Source organism: Silurus meridionalis, chromosome 15 (assembly GCF_014805685.1).
Source record: "Silurus meridionalis isolate SWU-2019-XX chromosome 15, ASM1480568v1, whole genome shotgun sequence".
NCBI lineage: Eukaryota > Metazoa > Chordata > Actinopteri > Siluriformes > Siluridae > Silurus > Silurus meridionalis.
Genome location: NC_060898.1, coordinates 13884506 through 13895680, shown reverse-complemented (window position 1 = coordinate 13895680; position 11175 = coordinate 13884506).

The window sequence follows — 11175 nt, the reverse complement described above, 5'->3', positions numbered from 1 at the left end:
GTAAAGAAAGGATGTCTTGAATAAGCATGTGTTGCATTAAAGCTTTTAATTTTGTCTCCTTTATATATATATATATATATATATATATATATATATATATATATATATATATATATATATATATATATATATATATACTTTTAGATAAAAATGGTCAAATTAATTAATATTAATCATTAATAAAATCAGTGATCAATCATTTTGAAAACATTTATCATATTTACTACTTATATGTTAAGAAATATATTTTAAGATTTGTGAGAATTGATAACAAACTGGTGCACCATCACTATCTTAACAGAATTGCATTGCTCACTGAGCACAGAGATATTGAGGTGACAACTTAGAAAATAGTCTGGGTTTCATTGCCAGATGAAAAAAATTGATCTATTTCATGAGGTACCTTCATGGAGAATTAGGGTGGGCTCCAAAATATGAACTGTTCCCAATCTACACAGGAGAGAGTTCTTTCCTGTAGCAGCACAAAGTGCTCAAATCCTGAAGACCACACACACACTCAAGAGGAACCTTCACCTCAAGGACATCATTGCTCTCTTCCTCCCCCTCCCTTCATCTCTTCTTCTTATTCATCATCCCTCTCTCATCATGTGCTTCACACACACACACACACACACACACACACACACACACACACACACACACACACACACACACACACACACACACACAAAAACACTAATGCTGTAGATTCAGTGGAGGGTTTTGACAGGCACTGGCATGATGAAATGAAACATCACACAAGGTCAATCCTACAGAGCAATCTTTATTTCAGTTCTTTGCTTTACACACACTGAGTAAAAAGTATTGGCACCTTACAAGATAATGGTTAAAACACATGAATTCAAAATTTCCATTTATACTACTGCATAAAATGCAAATTTTTCTTTTAACTTCAATATTTATTAGAGCAAAATATATCTTTCTTTTAAAAACATATGTACTAAAATAACATAAAAATTTATATTTAAAATAAATGCAAAGAAATTGTTCTTTTAAAAACTCAAAAATAAAAAAAATTACAATCAGGTTTCTGAAACCCCGTTGTTGCCTTAAACCGTGTTTTGTTTCCCTACAATATAATCAAAAGCAAACGTAAAATCTTTTCATCCATCAAGCACTCAAAAAATGAAGATAAAGATGCTTTTGATCCACATGGAAATGAATATAAAAATCCATATAAACAAAGTAAACATGCCATTATCTCTGTTTCCATAACAACAAACTATTAGGAAGTACTAAAGAATCTGTCACCAAACCTCACTGGAGCTACATTTGGAGATGTTGTTTCGTGTTGAAAAGGGACTGAATGCAAGGCAAAGCACCTTGTAGTCACTGTACAACCAGGAGGTGGATCAGTGATGCTTTTGGCAGGCCTGGATTAAGACCACACAGAGTCCTTGCTGTTACTGCTGTTAACAACAGCCGAGCTCCCTCTTCCCGGGGGTGAGAGAAACACCAACAGTCAGTGACACTGACAATCTCCAAACTGCAGAGATTGAGGTATCAAAATCCACCATTTGCAGCTTTTAAAGAGCAGGACTATATAGCATGACCAAGCACCATGCTCGATTGAACATACAAGTTCATCAGTCAAGCACGTTGGTGGTAATGTCATGGCTTGGGCACGCATAGCTGCTTATGGAACAGGCTCACTTATGTTTATTGATGAGTTAACGCTTAATTGTAGCATCCGAATTAATTCAGACATCTAGATAAATGGTCTGTCTGTCAATTTACAGAGAAATGCATCCAATCTAATTATGAGGAACTTGCCACAAAACCATAAACACACTACCAAAACAATACAGGACTTAATTATGGCAGAAATTAAAGGGTTTTAGATTGACCAAAGTCAATTCAATTGAGTAGGCTATCACCAGGCTTAAACTCAGCTGAGCACACATTTCACCCTCCAAACAGATGATTGAAGGAAAAGGTCACAATACGTACAACAGATAAAAGAAGCTGTGGTAAAAGTCTTGAAAAGCATCACAAAACAAGAATATACTGTATGTTTGGTAATTTCAGTGGGTTGGATGCTTGGGGCAGTTGTTACAAGAAACTTATTTGTCTTAATTTACTTACAATTTAAAGTTACTTTGAGTAAGTAAATGTAATTTGTTACTGTACTTAAGTACTTTTTCCTGTATCTGTAATTTATTGAAGTATTTCCATTTGGGGAGACTTTTACTTTAACATTTCAAAGTCAAATATCGTACTTTTTACTCAACTACATTTTGCAAAATCAGTTTTTTATTTTTATTTATAAGTGGATCAAAAATAAACTGGTCAAACACACAGCAAGCCACCAATCGGGGTAAACCTTTTGAACTTTTGATTGGCATTTGGTGGTATCTCCTTATTATACATTCATACAGTTCAGCATCAGTTCAACAGCAAGCAGAACATTTTGAAAGTAATGATGGAAAAAACTACTGACTCTGACTTGCCACAACACCCGTGGCCTTATTTTATGGAATTTTTTTTAAGTTAAAGTTTTAAAAGGTTTTGGGCTCATGATCATTTTAATAGATATCAATCAGTGTTTGACTCAGGGATATAATTATATTAATATATTGGTGTGCTAAGAGTAACATTAGAGTATTTTTACATAAACTGAGTTGATTAAGCAACAGTCTTGTGATAAACATGATAATAGGGCATTATAGCCATCATAAATTATAAGACTGGATACTTAAGTATATTTTAAGGTAAATACTTTTGTACTTTTTTTCAATAGAAACTTAATAGAAGCACTTTTGCTTATTCCAATATACTGAAGTAATATTTTACCTACTGTATCTCTACTTTAACTCAAGTACATGGTTTGTGTACTTCTTTCCCCATTGTGAACAACAAATTAATATTACATTTATAGTCAAGATATATTTATTTAAATGCCTTAAAAGACCTTTTCCCTGCTTCCATTTTTTAAAATGCATACACCTGTAGTGGTGAAACTCTCCTATATGTCTTCCTGTACTTCACCACTACTGAGGATACTAGTAATATTGAAAGAAACATAAGAAGAGATGAACGTAAAATAAACTGGTGATATTTATTTTGAATAATATAAATGTAAAGAAAATAAACTGATTGTTTCAACAAATTAACTTGGCTTGGTTGTATTAGGGAGTCTTGTGTAATTTGGTCTTGTGTTGCGGTCAATGATGGTATAACCAAGCAACGGCTCTGATTCAGCCTCACAATGCCACATCTTTATAACTTTGTCTATAACAAAGTTAACATTAACATTATCTATAGAGGGCACACACTAAAAAAAAAACATTTAAACATTCCAAACCAAGAATTGAAAAATCTATCTACCTTTCATAAATAAATAAATCTACCCTTCACAAAAATCGATCTATGGCTTCTACACAACTGCAGTTGCATTTTAGGAATGTGAGCTAGTTAGTTAGTAAACATAAACATCCCAATGTAAGGGATCAAGCTACAGTCATATACATTTAGTTTTTGGCTTAACAACAAGTTTTGAGCATTGTATTGGTGATTTAGTATACCCTGGACATGATGGCAAAAAGAAATATTCCAATTTGTTTAATCATATTATATCATATCATATATATATATATTATGCATGCATTGAAAGACAAACTTTTTAAAACAAAAACAATAATTACTTTTTTTCACAAGGAACATTTGCTATTCTGAAAAATACTTTAACGCATAAGATAATCATCATACCAGAAGTGTATTATTATTTCATCTCTGTGTTTGTGCGTGTGTGTGTGTGTGTGTGTGTGTGTGTGTGTGTGTGTGTGTGTGTGTGTGTGATGGTGTGCCCTTCATTTTGAACTTGGCTTATTATGGACATTTGAAATTCTGCCGCAGTGCGAGGTTTGAGCAGGAGGGATTTACGCGTCTGAGATACGCCGCTCTCCGGAGCGAATTAATGAGAAACGAAGGGCTTTTGTTGCTGCGAATTTCTCTTTTCTTCTGCAGGAGCTCCTCTAACCGCTTCTTCCTGACTGAGAAAAAAATTAAAATAAATAAAAAAAGGAATGACATCTAATACCTGAGGGCACTTTCTTATCTCCAACCTGTCAAAAACAGACATGCCTATCATTCAGCCGGGCTTTAGAGCGCAGGAAAACTCACAGAATAGGCAATAGCATGCAATGTTTCCCCATTGTAACCATGCTACCATTTTATTAGAGTTTTTTCCTTCCTTTTTCTCTCTGCTTAAAGGAGAAGAACTCTACTGAGAAAAGCAGTGCTAACAATTGGCGTCCAAGCACTGTTACTTGCTAAAATAAAGTTCTTTAGCTGTACATGCCCAGCTTTCCATAACCCTAAACTCAACTCTAGTCCCTCTAGGTGCCATTTTTCATTCAAATATAGCAGGCATCCAAACCTTTTTGCATTGCATATTCGATGCAGAGTATAATTCTGCAAGTACATTTTTTTTTAGATATAAATATTCCACAAAGAAAAAAAATTGCATCCAAAACTCCATTTTGCATCTGCCAGAATCTCAATCTTGGTTTCCATTAAAAAAAGAAAAAGAAAAAGCTAAGCCTAGCCCTTGCTTGTATGTATTTTCAAAATATATATAAAAAATTATAAAAGTAGGATTACATGAAAAATGTCTGTAAAATGATTTCGCTGTGCAGATGATCTTATTATTCTTGTTTGGGGCTCAGACACACTCTCCCAGTTTAAGTGTAGATTAAAAACTTATCTTTTTAGCAAAGCCTACACATAACATAAGTCTCACATCATAACCTTGTGCTCCAGAACATCTGATCACATGTACATTTTTAACTTGTACTGTTAATATCATGAACAGCAGCTACGCTAATTTCTCTCCACTGCTTCTCTTTCTCTCCCCATCCCGAGGCATCCTGAGGTTTGGCCAGCTCCAGTCACGTCCCACCTCATGAAGATTATGGACCTTTGAAGAAGTAGATGCCGAACTCGCAAACATCCCCTACCATCTAGAGACGTACCAGTGCCAACTGGATCCCACTACATGTGTGGAGTTTTGACATTGGACCTCCTGGAGTGTTTAAAGGCTCTGGCATGGAGAAGCTGGTGCTGGATCTGTAATGATCACAAATGTTGAGCTCAGTAGCTCCTACTTTTATACCAAAGACTGTTGAAAGAACATTACTTATAATCTTATACTCCAGTACTCATGTTAGTTCTCACTCTCCAGTGTTCTGTATTGTTGAAAGATTTATGAACACACTCTTGATGTCACCCAAATGAGGATAGGTTTCCCTTTTGAGTCTGGTTCCTCTCAAGGTTTCTTCCTCATAAAATCTAAGGGAGTTTTTCCATGCCACAGTCGCCATTATTGCTCATCAGGGATAAATGCACACCATTCACCTTGACTGTTGATTTCTGTAAAGCTGCTTTGAGACAATGTCTGTTGTGAAAAGCGCTATACAAATAAACTTGACTTGACTTGACTTGATCTTATTACTGTAACAATAAACTCAGCCATAGCCCATAAGGCTATAGGTGTCACATGTTTAAAAAAAAAAAAAAAAAAAGGTAATACATATACCATAATAAAGGTAATTCAGCAATATCTATTAGCTTCTATTGACGACCCATTGGATTTTAATTCTTACACTTGCACACTTTGTACACTTAAATTAGAGTGAGGTGTATGATTAAACAATTATACCATGCAGGTGCTAAAGATCATCAATTTAATATGTAGGTTGAAATACAGTCATTAACTGAAACAGAAACTGGGTGAGTAACAGCCAAAATAAAGTTGTGGAAGGCAGTTTCCTGTCACAGGTTATACACTATGGCAAGACTGAGCAGACCAACAAGACACAAGGTAGTTGTGTTGTTCGAGCTATGCAGAGGCAATGTTGAGGACCATAAACGCAGTGGATGGCTAAGAAAACTTAAAAAAAATAAAACTTATATAATGCATTGTAGTCTATATTTTTTTTAAATAGACTACAAACTATTGCCATTTACTTAGAAGGACCTAAATAGTTTATTTATATAGTTTATAATAGTAGATTTCAAAACTCTGGAATTCTTGTTGTTTCTAGAATAGAAAAGTCTACTAAAGGTGGTGGAGCATTCTCACACTTAGCTACAAAACTTCGGAATAGCCTTTCTGACAGTGTCTGAGGCTCACACTCCCTGTTTAAGTATAGATTAAAGATGTATCTCTCCAGCCAGGCATACACATAACACATCATAACCTTGTGCTCCATTACATCAGATAAAATGTACATTATAATCTTGTGCTTGTTCAAAAATGCTTATTCCTAGGCAATCCAAAGGCATCCAGAGGTTGCACCAGCACCAGATGTGTACCACCTCATTAAGATTTCGGAGCTTGAAAGAGAAGATGCCGACCCTGTGAGGATCCCGAGCCATCTACAGATGTACCAGCTCCAGTTCTGAAGATTTGAGACACTCGACTTTGAGGATAAACAACCTCTTAATCAAGACTCAAAAATAATATTCTACAAATGCTGATTCTCCATTACTGAACACTTAAATGCTCTGGCATAGAGGAGTTTGTGTTGCATCTATAATGATCTCAGATGCTCCTGGTTCCACAAATCTAACTGACTGTATAAGACTGTAGGAAGGACATTAATCATAGTCACACATTCCAGTGTACATGATATTTCTCAGTGTTCTCTGTGTTTGTAATATAATACATTATAATATTATAATCACACTCTTGGTGTCACCTAAATGAGGATGGGTTCCCCTTTTGAGTCTGGTCCCTCTCTAGGTTTGTTCCTCATACTATCTAAGGGAAATTTTCCTTGCCTAAGTCGCCCCAGGCTGCTCATCAGGAATAAATAAAAAAAATGTAAATATAAGTTAATTTTGTTCTATAATTCTTACATTCTGTAAAGCTGCTTTGAGACAAAGTCCATTGTGAAAGGAGAAATTGTTAAAGAAGTAAAATATAAAATAAAAATATAATTTAATTATTTTATTTCCACATCGAAAGACGTTCAGCAGTGGACATGGAAACAAGGCTAAGCGACTTAGCTATTCACAAAATCATAGGAATCAGGGTGCAGAAAGAAGAAAGCAGGTGCTCCGGACTTTAAATATTTGGCTTTAGCAGGAGGCAGTTTGTTCGCTAAAAGGCTAGAGAGCAAAACAGTAATTAGGGTCTGCAAACAACAGCATTTACAACTTTTTCATAGTACTCATAGTACTGTGTGTGTGTGTGTGTGTGTGTGTGTGTGTGTGTGTGTGTGTGTGTGTGTGTGTGTGTGTGCAGGAGGTTTTTTGCTGAAAATAATTGTTCACGTGCTGCACACATTTCAGCGGGATAAAAGAATTGGTGCTGGTAATCTTCCTTGGATTAATAGCACCTTCTTCGTTTTTTTATTATCTGCTGTGAGGGAAAACAGACAGAATATTAATAATCAAAGCCTGAAAGAAAGGCTGGTGTGTCTGAAGAATGATCTGAGAACAGCTCCTGATTTACAATAGTGTTAATCTTATTGTTTAACTTTTTAATCATCATTTTTAATTAACACATTTTGCGTGAGGAAACCACTGTTCTCTGGTCAGATCAAAACACAACTATATTGCTGAAGAACTGAGTGAGCAGAAAAGCAAACACACTATGCTGTGTCCTTCACGTCAATGTCGGTCGGTGAAAAGGGAGAAAATCCAGTTTCACATTTTCCAGGTGACTAAGATCTGAGTTGTCCTTTGTTCTTCCATGTTTCCTTGTTTTTCCATGTTCTGTTTTGCACATATAGGCTTTTTTGTTTGCCCCTCAGGGGGGGAACTTAAAGTTTCCATGATATGACATGACAGTTTTTCAGATAGACAACCATTTTGTCCAGGAACTTTCTTCTAAACTTCATTTCAGTCAACTACCATTGTTCATAGTTAGTTATCATGTCATTACTCTGATTCTCCATTTACATGTAAAATGTTGTCATTTTTCTCCACAGCAGCATATGTTATATTATAATCTCAATGAATACATTTTTTAGAGGTACTATACTAATACTGGTCTGGGCTTCAACTTGCTTTCGTAAATTCTTAATGGAATTGATTTCACAAGAAACTTTCCTTTGAGATTTTTGCAGCACACAATACAATTTTTCAGGTACACTTTCATTCCGCAAATTTTACATTCTACCACATCCCAAAGTTGTTCTACAAGACTCAGATCACCAAAAGTCACCAAATAACTCGTTTTATAAAATGTTTTGTCAATAACCATTAGAAGATGGTATATTATGGCCATGAAGGTATGCAGAAGGTCAGCCACACTCATATAGTCTGTAGCATTTAAGCATTGATTGGCATCAGCCCCAAAATGGCAACAGCCCCAAAATGTGCCAAAAAAACCCTTCCCCACACCATAACACCACCTGTACTAGGAATTTTTTTAGAAGGCAGGTGCATTCAATAGATTTATGCTGTTGGTGCCAGATTCTAACTCTACCATCTGTGTACTTCAGAAGAAATTCGTACAAAATTGTTCAGAACATGATACATTTTTTCCAATCTCCAACTGTCCAGTACTTGTTAGCCTGTCCCCACAGCAGCACAGAAGGGCCTGATGTAGTCTCCTATTGTTTTACTCATTCCTCTTCAAGGTTTAATGTTATGGTCATTCTGACAATTGTAAAGAGTAATTATCTGAGTTCTTTTTCTGTCAGCGTAACCCAATGTGGCAATTTTCTCTTTAAATCTATTATGTAAACAATCCATTTCCATTCATGAAACTGCTGTTTACTGGGTGTTTTCATTCTTTTTTTTTTTTCTTTTTTTTATTATTTATGTTAACCGTTTTAAGTCAGTTCAAAGTAATTCAGAAGTTATAAAAAAAAAAACTAATACCAGACTGTCTGGCACCAACACACACTACTATCACATTTCCCCCATTCTGATGAAAATAGCCTGAAGCTGTTGGTATAAATCTCCATTATTGTATGTACTGTGTGCTTTGCTGCCACAATATTGCATGATTGGATAATTCCATGAATGAGTAGGTGTTCATAAGTTAATAAAGTGCTTGATGAGTGTTCATTCACTCATTACATAAATCAACCTTTTTTTGTTTGTTTGTTTACCTCATACACCTACTTATTTATAGAATTATTTCATCAGCCAATCATGTGGCAGCAGTGCAATGGCCAAAGCCATGCATATTCAGGCCTGCAGCTTCAGGTAATGTGTACAACATCTTAAAAGTCAGTAGGAGTAAGACAGAGTACATGTGTGTGAATGAGAGGGAGGGCAGTGGAGTGGTGCAGTTGCAGGGAGAAGAGGTGGAGAAGGTGGAGGAGTTCAGATACCTGGGGTCAACAGTGCAAAGTAATGGAGAGTGTGTTAGAGAAGTGAAGAAAAGAGTGCAGGCAGGGTGGAGTGGGTGGAGAAGAGTGATAGCAGGAGTGATTTGTGATAGAAGATGGACAGGATAGATGAGGATGGACAGGATTAGAAATGAGTTTATTAGAAGGACAGCGCATGTAGGACGTCTGCAAGAGTGAAAGGGAAAGTTTATAGGACTGTGGTGAGACCTGCTCTGTTGTATGGATTAGAGACAGTGGCATTGAGTAAAAGACAGGAGGTGGAGCTGGAGGTAGCAGAGCTGAAGATGTTAAGGTTTTCGTTGGGAGTGATGAGGATGGACAGGATTAGAAATGAGTTTATTAGAGGGACAGCGCATGTAGGACGTTTTGGAGACAAGGTGAGGGAGATTGAGATGGTTTGGACATGTGCAGAGGAGGGATGTGGGGTATATCGGTAGGAGAATGCTGAGGATGGAGCCATCAGGAAAAAGGAAAAGAGGAAGACCAAGGAGGCGATTTATGGATGTGGTGAGGGAAGACATGCAGGTAGTTGGTTTGAAAGAGGCAGATGTAGAAGACAGGGGGGTAACGAGACGGATGATTCGCTGTGGCAACCCCTAATGGGAGAAGAAGAAGAAGATGGCTGCAACACATGTTTAAAAAGTTTAGATGGGGCAACAAAAGTTTCAGAAAAGTAAGCATTGTTAGCATTAAACTGTTTGAGAAACATTTTGAAGCTAATGAAGATAATTGACAAAAGGTCAGTAAGATGATGGGACCTCAGGCAGAACTGCATTTAAAACAGTCATGATTCTGTAATGGAAATCACAACATGGGCTCATGAACACCTCCAGAAATCACTGTCTGTGATTACAAAAGGTTAAACTGCATTCATACAAAAAAGAAGCAATGTACATGCAAAGAATGTGTGAACATGATCCAGAAACCCAGCCATCCTCTCCAGGGCAAAGTGGACAACTGTTCTGTGGTCAGACGTATCGAAATTTTAATTTCTTTTTGGAAACCATGGACTAATAAGAAGAGGGACCATTTGCTTTGTAATCAGAGCTTCAAAAAGTCACATCTCTAATGGTATGGGAGTGCATTAGCCTCTGTGAAATGGGCCACTTGCATATTTGGAAAGGTTCTATCAACAAATGCCTCCTTACATTGCTTTTTCAGGAAAGCTCTTATATATTTGACAAGTTTGATAAGTATGTACAAAACCTTTGTTGGTAATGCCAGCTTCAAGACAACTCCAGTATGGAGAAACTAGTTGCATGCATTGCTCAGGTGTGTTTTGGATCATTGTCTTGCTGCACCCTTGTGTCATCTTCATCATCCTGGTAGATGGCAGCAGATTATTATCAATAATGTTTCAGTACATTTTTCTTTTCATTCTTCCTTCAATTATATATGAAGTTTGCCAGTACCATGTGCTAAAAAACACCCCCACACCATGATTTTCTCACCTCCAAACTTTGTTGGTATGGTGTTTTTGGGTGTCCGAAATCTTGAGAGAAAACACCTGGTCATGGCCAGTTTTTATTCTAAAATGACGTTCTTTCCACTTCTGGATTATGGCCCCAACAGTGCTCACTGGAACATTCAGAAGTTTAGATGTTTAGATGTTTAGATGGATGGATGGATGGATGGATGGATGGATGGATGGATGGATGGATGGATGGATGGATGGATGGATGGATGGATGGATGGATGGATGGATAGATAGATAGATAGATAGATAGATAGATAGATAGATAGATAGATAGATAGATAGATAGATAGATAGATAGATTCTCAGTGTGTTACTTCTTCAAAGCAAAAAAAGCTACACTTGAATCAGTCGTCAGTGCTGTCATAA